Source organism: Rosa chinensis, chromosome 3 (genome assembly GCF_002994745.2).
Source record: "Rosa chinensis cultivar Old Blush chromosome 3, RchiOBHm-V2, whole genome shotgun sequence".
Classification (NCBI taxonomy): Eukaryota; Viridiplantae; Streptophyta; class Magnoliopsida; order Rosales; family Rosaceae; genus Rosa; species Rosa chinensis.
In genome coordinates this window covers 20,692,211-20,708,136 of record NC_037090.1, presented here as the reverse complement: position 1 = coordinate 20,708,136, position 15,926 = coordinate 20,692,211, and positions in this window count along the sequence as shown.

The following is a 15,926-nucleotide window of genomic DNA, read 5'->3' as shown; positions in this document are numbered from 1 at the left end:
TGGCATCTCTAGCTCGAAAACCTTCCTCTTCGTTAGAGAATCCATTTTAACCTGGATCGCATCTTTCCATTTAGGCCAAAAACTCTCTACGTTGGCATTCATTCATCAACGGAGCGTGGTTCGATATCATCGAACTCAACAAACTCATGCGCATGCGCAACTACATCATCATTATGATGGAGTTTCTATCCCACGTCTCATGTACACTAGTGTAATTTTCATAGAGCTCTATATTCTCAGGAATAGGTTCTGACGTTGAGGCGTCCCCCAACGATAACCATAACCCGGAAGATTCTCATGAGACGGATTTTGAGTCTTGATGATCAAAGGATTGGAATGTGCCAAAGTATCCTTCGAACCCACGGGCCTCCCACGCATCCTAGCTGGGGCCATGGCCTGTAACGCCAGAGTGCCACTCTCTTTGGCGTTGGCGCCATACCCACCTCCGTGTGCGGTGGCGTTACGTCTTCTCGTAGGGACGTCCTTCGTTGCAGGTTTGTTTGCAGCATATTTGTGTGATCTCGTCACTTTAACAGGGATCGAGATGAGACATAGTGGGGACAGGCCACGACAATTCCTGTCGTTCCTGTTGAACATCTGTGTTCTTATCTCCCCCGAACGACAGGAAGACTGTCTCATCAAAGTGACAACCCGCTAATCTAGCGGTAAAGAGATCGCCTTGCAAGGGCATTAAGTGGCGGACGATTGTTGGAGTCTCAAATCCAACGTAGTTGCCCATTCGTCTGTAAGGACCCATCATAGAGCGCTGTGGCGGCGCAATTGGCACAAAAATGGCTCACTCAAATGTGCGTAAGTACAAAAGATGTGTACCCAGTCACTAGCTGTAACGCAGAGGTACATTGAGTGGCATTAGGTCGTAGACGAATTAGCATAGCTGCATGTGATATTGCATCACCCCAAGCAGATGTAAGAAGATTGGTGCGCATTACCAATGTTCAGACTACCATCGTAGTCGTTTCCGTGAGACCATTTGGGTGTGTTCATGGGAATATAATGTCCAACATTAGTCCCAATGCAATAACCATCGAAAGTCTTCGATGTAAACTCTCTAGCATAGTCAAATCCAATTGACTAAATAGGATGATTCGGGGAGTGAGCCCGTTGTTGTATGATATGTGCTAGGAGTGTAGCATAAGCAGCATTACAAGTGGACAATGGCACAACATGTGACCAGTGTGTTTGCGTGTCAACCAACATCATGAGATATTTAAACGTCTGCAAGTTGGTTGAATCAATCCACAAAATCCCTACGGAATCTTTGTAAGAACAGAATGAGTAATGGCATATCCTTTGCATAGGACGGTCTCAGTCCTAATTTCCCTAAGGAAAAAGGTTTAGTAAAACGAGCGAGAGGCCTTAGAAGCAACCATTGAGTATTAGGCCTGAGCGTTCGAAACGCTATGTGAAGCAAGTTGGTGATTGCAGCATCACCTAGGGCGCCATCACCATGATGGACGCCATCCATGGAGTCATGGATAGGGACTACGCCAGCCCTAGGCTGGTGGTGGACGGAGGCGGTGCCCTAGGCAGCAGCGTCGGTCACACTTAGTCTAAGAATCAACTTTTGATTCATGCTTCATTTCGCTCGAAAGAAATGATGTCCATGTGAAGTCTTTTGTAGACGGATCATCATATCATGACTAGGATGATTTATCCTGTCGTGACAAAGCCAATATGTGTATAAATCCAAGAGATCTTCTCTCATAACTTTATTGGATTTAATAGCTCGAATAGTGACATAAAGTCCACTAGAGCGACACATAAACATCTCTAAGATGCGCCTTTGTTCGCAATCTTTAGAGGTAATGCAAAGGAACTCATTTCCGTTCTCTACATGCATTTTCGCATGGAATTCGTTGGCTATTCATAGGTGTGATTTTCCCTATGAGCGTAGAGAGCTTTTGCGACAATAATCAAGGTGCCTTTTGGCAAGGGGAACTTGGGCTATTCCATGTCCTTGAATTAATATTGATGGCCTAGCCATCGTAGTCACAAAGTAATATGCTTAGAATCAAAATTGAGTCATAATGAAAAGAACTCGAAATTTTATTCATAAGCCAACGGAGTACATCATTGTTTCTATGATCAAAGAAAATCTAATCCAATAAAAAGTAATATGGCAATCGCCTACATCTCTTGGAAAATAAAAAGACTTAATCAAAATCGCCAGTTTCTGGGTCTTGATCCTTGTAGTCTTCCACCCTTAGATCTAGATCGCCATCTTGATCTTCTTGTGCCATGTAATTTGCTTCCCTTGCTTCACGATACGTCTTGTATTCGTTTGCAATATTTTGGGGTGCGGTACATGATTTGGCCCAATGTTCAGTTGATCCACATCGAAAACAAACATCATTGTGGTCAGGCTCCCTTGATCGAGGCGCCATTGGGGCGCGATTTGGATGACCTATCCTCTTGGTGGCGTTACCACCATGGTCGGAGGCTCCGCCTCTCTCTCTCTTCACACGTTGACCTCCACGGTTCCGTGCACGCCTCTCTTGGCGATTTCCTTCCTTTTTAGGGCGAACATATGGACCAGAGTGTCCAGAATTGTCCCTATCTTTAGGGTTTCGCTCCTTGCGTCCTCCATTGGGGGCGCGACTATAGTTAGACTCCGGAATAGGCTTAGTTCCCACAGGTCTAGCATTATAGTTCTTCACAAGAATATTGTCGTGCTTTTCAGCTACGTTCATGGCACCAATGAGCTCATGAAACCTTGTGATACGTCCTGCATTTACATCAATCCGATAATTCTTTGAAATCATCAGTGCAGAGACGGGGAAGGTAGAAAGAGTCTTCTCGATCAACATCGTATCAGTTATGGCTTGGCCACAAAACTCCATCAGAGACTTGATACGAAGAGCTTCCGAGTTATAATCAAGCACAGACTTGAAATCACAAAAGCGGAGGCTATGCCATCGCACTTCTAAATCAGGAAGTAGGGAGTCACGAACGTTGCCAAATCGCTGCTCAAGTTCTACCCATAGCTTTCTTGGGTCTTCCTCATTGAGGTATTCATTTTGGAGCGCGTCATTCATGTGCCTTGTCATGGGAATTATGGCTTTAGCTTGTTTTGCTTCAAAAGCAGTAGCTTGCTCAATGGAGAGCACGTTCTGACCAGGCTCTTGGATGGCTCCCAGAAGTCCATCAGCCTTAAGATGTTGGCGCACATCTCATGGTATCCTGCGCCAGTTGTTTCTAGTGGAACGAAGTTCAACTTGTTTAGGTTACTCATCCTGAAAAACAACACAAGATTAGGGTTAGTTTCGGAGCCAAAAGGCTACCACGAAAAACTATTAAATTTCTGAGCGTAGTCGCTTCCAAGAAATTAGGGATTTTCTGAGTGTAGTCGCTTCTAAGAAAATCCGATTCCAAGAGGGATTTTTGGATTAGATCGAAACAACGATGTATGTGGTCGATCGTTTTCTTCTCAACAAACTCTAAGTTTGGAGGACTCTACAAGCTCCAAGCTTGGAGTGAGCACGAACCCCCACAGTTCGGCTTTTGGTCTCCCCTATAAAGAAGAAAGGGGGGTAGAAGAAGGGATGTTGGAAGTCCCCGAGAAAAGAAGAAGAAATTGAAATAAAACTTCAAAAACGGGAACTTTTAGAAAAATTACCTTAAAAAGATGGTCGGAAAAATCGTCGCCGGAAAGTTACTGTAGTTGCCGGAGTTACTGTAGCTGACCGGAAAAGTCAATGGAAAAGTGGCCGGAAGTCGGCCGGAAAAGTTACCGGCGATGGTTGACCGGAGGGTTGACAGTGTTGACCGGATGTGCTGACGTGGCAGTGCGGCGCTGACGTGGCAGATCAGGTGCTGACGTGGCAAAGTGGTTTGGTGGCTTGGCGGCTTGGTTGGGGCCTGCTGCACGTGGGCTCAGCTTTTGGGCTGCAGCAAGTGGGCTTGGGCTGCAGCAGGTGGACTTGGGTTGTGGCTTCCTTCCTTCCTTTTTTTTTTTTTTTTTCTTTTTCTTTTCTGCCGGTTCAGGTCAGGAGGATTCTGGTGGCGGGTTTGGTGGAATTTTGGCCGGTTCAGGTGATGAAATTTCCGGTTCCGGGTTTCTGGGGTGGAGACGCAGCAGGTGATCGAGTATGGCTGCAGGTGGTGGTGAGGAAGGCTTTGAACCGGGCAGAGGGAATTTTGCTACTTCCGGTGGCCGGTTCGGTGGTTTGCCTGCCGGTTTAGGGGGTGGGGCCGCCGGTTCTGGACTCCTGGAGTTGAGATCTTCAAGGTGGGCGGCGGTGGTTTCTGGGATTTGAAGGCTACCAATTTAAGATTTCAGGGTTAGGGCTCGTGCTGATAACGTGTTCTAGAGAAACTGAATTTGAGAGGAATTTACTGTGTATTCTCATTGATAATAGGGGCCTCTTTATATAGAGGATTACAATGCATAGAATCTCAATCATACAAGGAAAGTAATTCTACATTGATTAGGATTCTAGATCATTCTAATTAAATCCTATTACCACTAGGTCAAGTAACCTAGAGTTTGGGCTAAACACAAATTAGGTTTTCCTTGAACAAGACATAATATATTAGGAGCTAGAGGTGTGTTTATTCTCATCAAACCTCTTTATATAGGAATTAAGGTTTAAATCATAAGGATATAACTAATGAGTATTTTATATGGACATCAATGTCTATCAATGATATTTGGACGCGCTTATTGTTGCCTCCTTAAAAATCGTACGAGGTAATAAAAACCCAGTGAGATAAAAATAATTCTTGTCAAAGGAGAGAAAGAGTACAACATGTATATGTCCTAGGCAACATGCTTCTAAATCTCCACACCCCCCCCCCCCCCTCCCACCCCCCGCGATGAGATTCTCTCCCTGATTATAGAATGAGTATATATATGACTTTTAGATTATTTAATTCCATCACTGAGCATAAGGCTATTTCGTTCATTCATGGACTTGCCTTTGGCAATATTAATCCATCAAGGATGTCGTTAAACAATATGCTTATAATGACACATAAGATTTGGAGATTTGGTTTTAGCAATGTTCCTTTAACATAGGGGTCGTCAACGGGCCGGGCCGGGCCCGGCCCGGCCCATTCATAGCGGGCTCGGGCCGGGCCGGGCCGGGCCTTGCCATATTTTTAAATAATTGCGGGCCGGGCCGGGCCGGGCTTTATTAAAAATCAAAGGATCCAAGCCCGTCCATATAAAGCGGGCCTTGCGGGCTTTTTCGGGCCGGGCCGGGCTTGGCCTTGCGGGCTTTTTTGGGCCGGGCCTTGCGGGCTTTATTTATAAATAAATATTTAAAGACACAAGTTTTTTTTTTTAATCAAGCTTTGGAAATTCAATGGATAATGATCAAATACAACCAAAGATAATAGATCTATATAACTATATTGTACCAAAAAAAATCTATATTTATATATAGATACTAATTTATTGATAAATAAATTTTTAAAGACACTAATTTTTTATAAACCTATATTTATATATCATACACTTCAAAGAGCAACCCCTATCAATTCAAAGAAAATGGAAAAACCGACCGTTGGATGAGTTTATTACAATAAATTATGAGTATGGTAAAAAATTTAGCCAATTTCACCATATTTTAGAATCCGATCGGATTGGTCAACCGTAGTCACTTATATGTTTTATTGTTTGACCGATGGCGTGGCAACCGCGAAACGTGCTTATTTTTTCACATCACGTTTGTATATATTCCATCGATGGATGTGCGTGGACATAAGATAAAAAAAATTAATTTTAATTACAAACACATTGGTGTATACCAATTTTATTCCTTTAGTTGTATGACTTATACATTGCATTTAAATTGTTTAGGTTCATTCTAAAGCAACCATGAAGTAGAAAATGAATTCGGAGAAATCAACCGCTCGATGGAGAGATTGTAATGTTTTATGGTGATTGTAGAAAATCTAGCCAATTTCGTTATTGTTTCGAATTCGATCAACTAGGTCAAACGTAGTTACTCTTATAAACCTATATTTATATATCATACACTCCAAAGAGCAACCCCTATCAATTCAAAGAAAATGAAAAAACCGACCGTTGGATGAGTTTATTACAATAAATTATGAGTGTGGTAAAAAATTTAGCCAATTTCACCATATTTTCGAATCCGATCGGATTGGTCAACCGTAGTCACTTATATGTTTTATTGGTTGACCGATGGCGTGGCAACCGCGAAACGTGCTTATTTTTTCACATCACGTTTGTATATATTCCATCGATGGATGTGCGTGGACATAAGATAAAAAAAATTAATTTTAATTACAAACACATTGGTGTATACCAATTTTATTCCTTTAGTTGTATGACTTATACATTGTATTTAAATTGTTTAGGTTCATTCTAAAGCAACCATGAAGTAGAAAATGAATTCGGAGAAACCAACCGCTCGATGGAGAGATTGTAATGTTTTATGGTGATTGTAGAAAATCTAGCCAATTTCGTTATTGTTTCGAATTCGATCAACTAGGTCAAACGTAGTTACTCTTATAAACCTATATTTATATATCATACACTCCAAAGAGCAACCCCTATCAATTCAAAGAAAATGAAAAAACCGACCGTTGGATGAGTTTATTACAATAAATTATGAGTGTGGTAAAAAATTTAGCCAATTTCACCATATTTTCGAATCCGATCGGATTGGTCAACCGTAGTCACTTATATGTTTTATTGGTTGACCGATGGCGTGGCAACCGCGAAACGTGCTTATTTTTTCACATCACGTTTGTATATATTCCATCGATGGATGTGCGTGGACATAAGATAAAAAAAAAAAAATTTAATTACAAACACATTGGTGTATACCAATTTTATTCCTTTAGTTGTATGACTTATACATTGCATTTAAATTGTTTAGGTTCATTCTAAAGCAACCATGAAGTAGAAAATGAATTCGGAGAAACCAACCGCTCGATGGAGAGATTGTAATGTTTTATGGTGATTGTAGAAAATCTAGCCAATTTCGTTATTGTTTCGAATTCGATCAACTAGGTCAAACTTAGTTACTCTTATAAACCTATATTTATATATCATACACTCCAAAGAGCAACCCCTATCAATTCAAAGAAAATGGAAAAACCGACCGTTGGATGAGTTTATTACAATAAATTATGCGTGTGGTTAAAAATTTAGTCAATTTCACCATAGTTTTGAACCCGATCTAATTGGTCAACCGATTACCGATATGTAGAATATATATATATGCACATATTCTATATAGAATAATAGAAGTATAAGAACTTCCACACACACACACACACACACATATATATATATATATATATATCTCTATATATATTATTATATTATATATATAAACACACACATATATAAATATATATACATATATATAAACACACACACACACACATATATATCTCTATATATATATTATATATATAAACAAACACACACACACATATATATATATATATATATATCTCTATATATATATCCTCTATATAAACACACACACACACACACACACACACATATATATATATATCTCTATATATATATATATATTATATATATAAACACTCACACATATATAAATATATATATACATATATATAAACACACACACATATATAAATATATATATATATATATATACATATATATAAACACACACACACACACACACACACACACACACACACATATATATATATATATATATATATATCTCTCTATATATATATTATATATATAAACACACACACATATATAAATATATATACATATATATATAAACACACACACACACACACACACACACACACATATATATATATATAAACACACAAATATATATATCTATGTGTGTGTGTGTGTATATATTTATAAACACACACACACATAACTACAAATATATATATATATATATATATATAATATTTTACGGGCTTTTACGGGCCGGGCCTAGCGGGCCTTTGGCGGGCCGGGCCTACGGGCCTTTGGCGGGCCGGGCCTACGGGCCGGGCCGGGTTTTTGCGGGCTTTAGGCGGGCCGGCCCTCGGCCCACCAAGGCGGGCTTTTGGGGGTTTTTTGACGGGCCGGGCCGGGCTAAAAGCCCTCCGGGCCGGCGGGCCTCCATCGGCCCACTTGATCCGCGGGCTTTTTGATGAGGCCTACTTTAACATCTTCATGATAACCATGACAACCTGTCATAAGGCTCACATCAATATAACAACTATATGTTGCACTATACTTATAGAAGAGTTTATTCTTAATATAAAAGAAAATGATATTCATAATCCCATGCCTATAAAAAGACATTGTGTCACATAGCGATTTTCCTTCACTTTAATAAACTTATAATTATTAGGGGTTGATAAGGTCCAAGTATATTATCATGTTTCTAATATTCAAATTCATTGGAATTTCTTTTTCTAATATGATCAATAGTAGAGTTTGTCGACATAATGAAACGTGGTATAACATATTGTTTTTAGTGGCTACTATAGATATGAAATCATCGATTATTGTCAATTTAGATCTCACATATTTATATATGCATGCATTACCTCTAATAAGATTTATTGATATCGAGTACTCATGTCTCTTTTAGGGCATATATTGTCTCTCCATGACAAATTAATTAGAAAATGTAGAGATCTTTGTATAACCTCATGAAGAACATTATAGCGCTTGTATAATCTTTACTTATAAGGAGCTTAAAACTTTAGACCTTGTAGATATATTCCACACAAATTCATGTCGTTATATTAGTCTTTCCTCCCCCCTAACGCCAGAAAGACTATCTGATTTGACCACTCACAAATCATGTGTTTAAAAATATTGGGTTGTAGATCCATTGGTGGGTGGCGAGCCCAATCCAATATAGAGGTCAAAAACATAATAGGTGGAGAAATTTTCTCAAAAATAAATTGGACATGGCGGGCAAAATCTCACATCAAATAACGTCATTTTGTGATACGATATTTCCCCTCTTAATGGCGAGACAATTGTCTCATCAAAATGACAACTTGCATATATGCGGTAAATAAACAACTTTGTTGTGAGCAATGTGTACAATTGCTGTTGTTTGAAAATTAGCAACAATATTTGGCTCAATAATGAATGTCTTTAGAGTTAGATGTGATCCCACAAAATGACTCAATCAGTCATGCCAATTTATATAATATATTTGGCTTGATGAACTTGTGGTACATGACACTATATGCGCCATTTAACATATTCCAAATGTGATGACATTCTTCTCCAATTGGAGGTACTCAATGCAACAAAAAATTTCACATGCATATTGGTAATATAATACTTAACATATTCCAAATGTGATGACATTCTTCTCCAATTGGAGGTACTTAATGCAACAAAAAAATTTCACATGCATATTGGTAATATAATACGAGCTCTACTGGAAGCATTAATCAAGATAGGCAGTTCTTGAGGAAGAGTGTTACCTTTAGGAAGCCTAATTGTGAAAAATATTACAATTACAATGGATCAAGTCCATGGTTGGAATATATGCCAGATAAATGTCTTTGTCATTATTTGTGATCATGAATATCCATAGTTCAAACCCAAGCCTTCGTTTGTTACTGAAATAGATATAGATAATGGGAGATTCAGTTTAGGGTTGTTGACCCAAAACACCAAAATTGGCCAAAGTTATCCCACTTACCCTTACAACAAATTTTTATTCCCACGTACCTTGTTTAAAGCAAAAGGACATTTTTTCCCTTGACTTAATTAATTAATTAATTACATGTGCTCTCTCTCTCTCTCTCTCTCTCTCTCTCCCCTCCCTATACGACTGCTTCAGCAATTTTGACGATGCCGTTTACCAGATTTGCAACTCGCTCTAGCAGATGAAGAGCCTCGATTCTGGTCTCGAGTCGGTCCGGTTTCAGATGAGCAACTACCGCTGACTAGTTACTAGCCATGAAGCTCACCGCCCAACTGGCTCTCCACCCTTGGCCGAAACTTCACCTTCGCCGAGACCCTCTGATTGTCACAATTGCAGCCTCCCTTTGGTGTTGATCTGAGTTTGAGATGTCGGAGTCAATCTGAGTTCAAGGGAAGCTCCAATTTCAAGGCCAGAGTAAACCTGGGTTTGAGATGCAGACCTTCGAATCTCCACAGGCCAAGTTCGTGTCCTGGTTTGCTGTCAAAGCTCGAACAACGTCCTTTTTTTTTTTTTTTTGGGTAAATGGGGGCAGAAGGCCTATAATGAAAGAAAAAAGAAAAAAAAAGTTTTATTGGGAGGCAATAAACGTCTATTGGGAGGCAATAAATGTTTTGAATTGATGTAATCTTCTCCTTTTTTTCCTTAATCAAAGTTTTATTTGTCTAATTTTAGGGAGATTAGTTCTCATTCCGGAGACCGAAAGGTCTATTGGAGGGGCAATAAACCTCTCCGGCCCCATATGAGATGTTCGACAACCTCTTTGGGGACTTTCGGCAAGGTTTCATAACCTCTATTGCCCCCCATAAAAGTCTATTGGGGGGCAGTAAAAGTTTATTGCCCCTTTATTGGATGGAGATAAAGGTTTATTAGAGAGCAATACAGGTCTATTTAGGGGCAATAAACCTTAATTTCCGGCGACCTATGAGATCTCCGAAGACCTCTTTGGGGACCTCCGGCGAGGTTTTCAGAGAAGTTCGATGGGTGGCGGCCGATGACCGGTATCCGACGGCCGGTGATCGATATCTGGCGGCCGATGACGGGACTCCAGCAAAGTCTCATATGGTTTCTCTCTCTTTCATTCTCTCTCTCTCTCTCTCTCTCTCTCTCTCTATGTAACAAAGAGGTGAGAGTAAAATAGTCTCCAAAAAAGAAAAAAAATTAATTGGATATTAGGGAATACTTTATTAGAGTCTTTATGGATAAGGGGGAATTAAAAAAACTTAATGGGATAAGTCGGAAAAAAATGATGTACATGAGGCCTTCATTTGGAACTTTTTGACAGGACCCGCCCCGTATTTCACCTTGAAATCCAAAGTGGCCATGCGGGGCCCACCTCATAAGAAATTCTACCAAAAATTTGGCGGAACTCCCTCTAAAAGTGGACTACCCAAAAACCTGTAGAAGACAGTTACAGTTCTAAAATAATCCACCCTTATTCTTCTAGAGCCACCTTGCTCTCTATATCACAACATCTCCCATTTCACAAACAATTCTGAACTTAAGAATATTAATATTAGGGGTTATCAGAGCAATCTAATGTACAGGCGTACAAGATGATAAAATATAAGATAAAGGACCAAGACTTTTATAATGCGGAAGCTATGACAACTATGCCTCAAGCTAAACTGGCCTGCAAACTGGGTATTTGAAACCAAAGGGCCCAGGGGAAAACATTTAAAAACTGTTACAGTGAGTGGACGAAAATAAGTAATTTCGAATGTAGAAGTAAAACTTAATGCTTTCCCAAGTTATTCTCTAAAAACTCGCATGCAGTAACAATCTTGGAAATACTCTTAATCATCATCTTTACTGCAATCTTAATCACGTAAAATAGAACATCTTGCAATCTCTTAAAATCTCCAATCCCTCATATAAGTAATCATATTTCAAATATCTTGTTAACAAAACCGACATGCAGCGAGATTTCACAATATTTCAAACTCAATCCTTTTCAAGAAAACTCATTTGATGATTAGAAAGGACTGCTGTCTAATCATCTCATGCCATCTGGGAGGGACTGCCCACCAGATGACGCATCGGAAGAGACTGCCAACCGTAATAGGAGGCGGTGGGTAGAAGGGACTGCCAACTAGCCACAGGTAGTTAGAAGGGACTGCCAACTAACTACCTCATGTCATCTGGAAGGGACTGCCAACCAGGTGACGCATCGGAAGGGACTGCCAACCGGATTTTGGAGGCGGTGGTTAGAAGGGACTGACGACTAACCACAAGTAGTTAGAAGGGATTGCCGACCAACTACCTCATGTCACCTGAAAGGGACTGCCGACCAGGTGACTCACCGGAAGGGACTGCCGACCGGGATGTAATCTGGAAGGGACTGCCGACTAGATAATGTACGCATGCGCCGAAGATAGCCTCCTTGATAAACTGGAAACAACCTCCTCCAATTACTTGCTTTCTGAAAGAACTCGATATTACTTCAATAAAAAATCATTAATAAATCACCAAAAGCATTGCTCAGGATTATCTTGCTAACTCAAACCCCAATATCTCAATAAATTCTCGAAAGCATAAATCAAATACTCGGTAAATCACCATATAAATCGATATTCGGAATCATTATTTCTCACAATATTTTCTGAATCAGTCACTTCCCGAAAATCATTTCCCAACTCGATAACTCATAAATAAATAGCTTGAAAAATCTATTGAAAGCCCTCGGGAAGGAAATCCACTAAAAAATCCTGTAACTCATAGAGTATAATAAATCTCAAGAAATCAAGCTCATAAAATCATAACACTCAATAATTCAAATAATAAATTAAACCCCAATCTGAAAATAATAATATACTGCATGCACATTTAATTTAAAATAAATGTCCACTCACAGTACTATTTAGGCGATCACGCATACGAGTTGCTTTATCGAGTAATAGCTCGGTATCTCGCCCTGTACACAATTATAATTCGTGAATAACGATTCGGCAATTAAATACGATTCTAATATCTTATTCTCCTAAATCAAACTTCCAATTTCTTTTCCAATTTAATCCAACTTCACCCTTAATACCAACTCATTAGTTTAAAGGTTCTAGGGCTGAACTGAGAGAAATCCGACGGCCGGATTCTCGTAATTCAATGATCGACAACCTAAACTTCGGAATTACACAATCGATACAAAACTCCTTCAATTTCCACCAAACTTCACATACAAGCTCCACAACATTTATATGATTTAATTGGGCTAAAACAGGAATTAAAAACCAGCCCTACGCGCCTCCACGCGCCATCACAGTGGCGCACCACCTCCGATGGTCACCAAATTTTGGTAGCATCACCTACTCAACAGTCCAAGTATTTTTCACTACTACAACAAGTTCCAATTTTACCTGTAAGTGATCGAAATTGGCCGGTGAAGTTTTTCCAGAAAAACCCAAGAACCCTAGGATTTGAAATCGTCGATTCGACCTCCACACTGAAAATCGTGGCTCAAGGCTAGGGGCAAAATGATCCTTGGCAAAATCCGAACCTTCGATGCCGGTTTGGTGGCCGGAGATGGCCGGATTGGCAAAAATCGACGAATGCTCCGATCTGCTACAGTGAACTTCACGGCTCAAAATCGAGCTCCTCCGGCCGAATCACTGCAAGACACCACCACAGATGTGACAAGGAGGAAGAGGCGAGCTTGCCGGTGTCCAGATTCCGTCATGGGTCGGCAGGAGAAGGAAGAAATCAGAGGAGGAAGAATCGGACCGAAGAGGAGAAAAGGGTCGGGGAAGAAGAAAGAGAAAATTGGGTAGGTTTCCAAAAATGGAAACTTATCACAATAACTTTCTATATTTATAGAAAGTTACCGTGAACAATAATTTTTTCTGCCATAACTTTCACATATGAATTCCGATTTAAGTGTACCACATGTCCACGGACTCGGTTTAACGTTCTCTACGACTTTCATGAAGGAAATTTTCTCAAATTTTGACCCAAACAAAAAGTCATCTTTTAGGGCCACTAAAAGCACTAAAATGATAGTAAAAGTGAAAGTAAAGATCGTTCACCGTCCAAATGACTAGTAAACCGGTGAATTCTGGTTCGGGACGTCACACTTTTGACCAAAATGATGTACTAAAATTTAAACTTATGGACAGCAGCACTCTATATAGGTATAAGTGTATACTCTAATTAAATAGTACAATTAATGATTATAGCTCTCATCAAATTTAGATATTACCCAAAACATTATGTTTGAGTCTACATAATTAGAAGCTTCAGGTTCTAAAATTAGAGTGAACAACGCACTATAAGAGAAAATGTCATTGGCGACAACCCAAAGTTGTGGTAAAAAGTCTAAATTTCTTGCTTAATTGAAATGCAAAGTTGTCGCAACCAGTTGTTGCCTAATGTGTTAAACGGATTTTCAAAAGCAACGAAATTATACGGTTGTCGCTGCAATTGGTTCCTTGCATATCACAAATTGTGAGGCACACATGTGTCTTACAAAAAATTATATGTGAGAGTTTATATTTATTACTATTTTTAATATGTGAGGCTCTGTATACGTTGCATATTCCAATTGCGGGGCTTGTATGTTTGTCACATTTGAAATATGCGACATAATTCATTCCTCGCATATGACATTTTGTGATACGGAAGTGTGTTGCAGAATGTTGTATGCGAGACTTTATGTTTGTAACAATTTCTAAGGATTAAATACTACTTACTCCCTATACTTATAGGGTTTCGTCGTTTCAGTCCCTGACCTTTGAATTTCACCTAAAAAGTCCCTGAACTCTCAATTTCCTCCCAATTCGTCCCTACCGTCAACCCTCCGTCCAACAATCCGTTATCTCGCTGAGGTGGCAGTCATTTCCATGCTAAGTCAGCTGGGTGCATTAAATTTCAAAGGAAAAATGACCAACTTACCCCGTGCTTCAATTTTTCCATTTTTTCTCTCCTAACTTAATCAATTTTGTTGCTCCAAATCCCCAAATCACATAGATCATAAACCAAAAAATGATTTCTGCTAATTTTTTTGTGGCATAATAACCCAAACAATCAGAGTAAGCTAGAAGCATGGCATAATAACCCAAACAATCAGAGTAAGCTGGAAGCATAAATTGAGCAATTAAGGTTCATCAACTATGAAGGTTCAAGACAACCATTCACCTACATTCATAATAAACCCAAAACACATGGTATTTTCAGAAATAGCAAGCCACAAAACAGAGATCTAATTTACCCAAAATAAGAAAAATCTGAGCATTACATCCTCAATAATTTTTCAAGTATAAGATAGCTCTAATCATCTTATCAAAAGATTAGAGCTAGCAACCAAGTGTCACAGCACAAGGTTGCCCAAAAAAAGGATGCCTAAAAATTAATAATCTGCTTGCTAATGTCCGTTCCATTTCGACAACTATTTTCCATCTCCTTTACCTGAGTATTGCTTGATCCTTTGAGAGGACCTTGTAGCTGTTGTATCTCGCTTCCTTGATGCCTTAGAAGATTGGACTGGCCTTGAACCTGCTGGGCCAGATGTAGCTTGAACAGGCCTCGAAGTTTGCTTAGCAGATGCTGCAGCTTGTTGAGGCCTTGATGCTTTTGGAGCCGACCAATTTGCTTCCAACCTTGATGCCTTCAAGGCAGCCATTTTTTTCTGAAAACATACACAAAAACCCAATAGAAGTACACGAGCAGAGTTTAAAAAAGGTTGAGCATTACATACATGGAGATATAGAAAAGATAATCAATTAGGTTACCCTTTGGTACTCTGCCCTTTCTTTGGTTTTTTGCCTCAATTCATTATTGGTCATGGACTGTTTCTTGGCTTTCTTGGACTGCAACAAATAAGGAACAAGTAATAACCATGTTAATTGACAACCACACTTCAAATGACAATTACTTGAGTCATATAAGTACTTTATACTCCCATTTTACCTGATTTTCAGAAGTTTGTCCCTCCTCATTGGAATTCTTCCTCTTCCTATTCAATGTTGCAGTCTTCTTTTCTTTTGGGGGTAAATGTCTTTGACAACTTTTGATGTTGTGACCAACTTGGCTACAATTACGACACCTCAGCGATCTTTGTACCCTTCCTAGTTTAACACCACCATCTGTCACCTTTTCTGAAGCATGCTTGAATCTTTTTGTTTTTGGTCTTCCAGGTTGCCTTGTATATGGGGGGGGGGGGGGGGGGTAAGATAGGTGGATCCTCACCTCTAAACCATAAATCCATGCTATTAACAGGCTGGACCAGGTTGCTATAGATACTCATATAGGTCTTCTTGAGATAGCAAG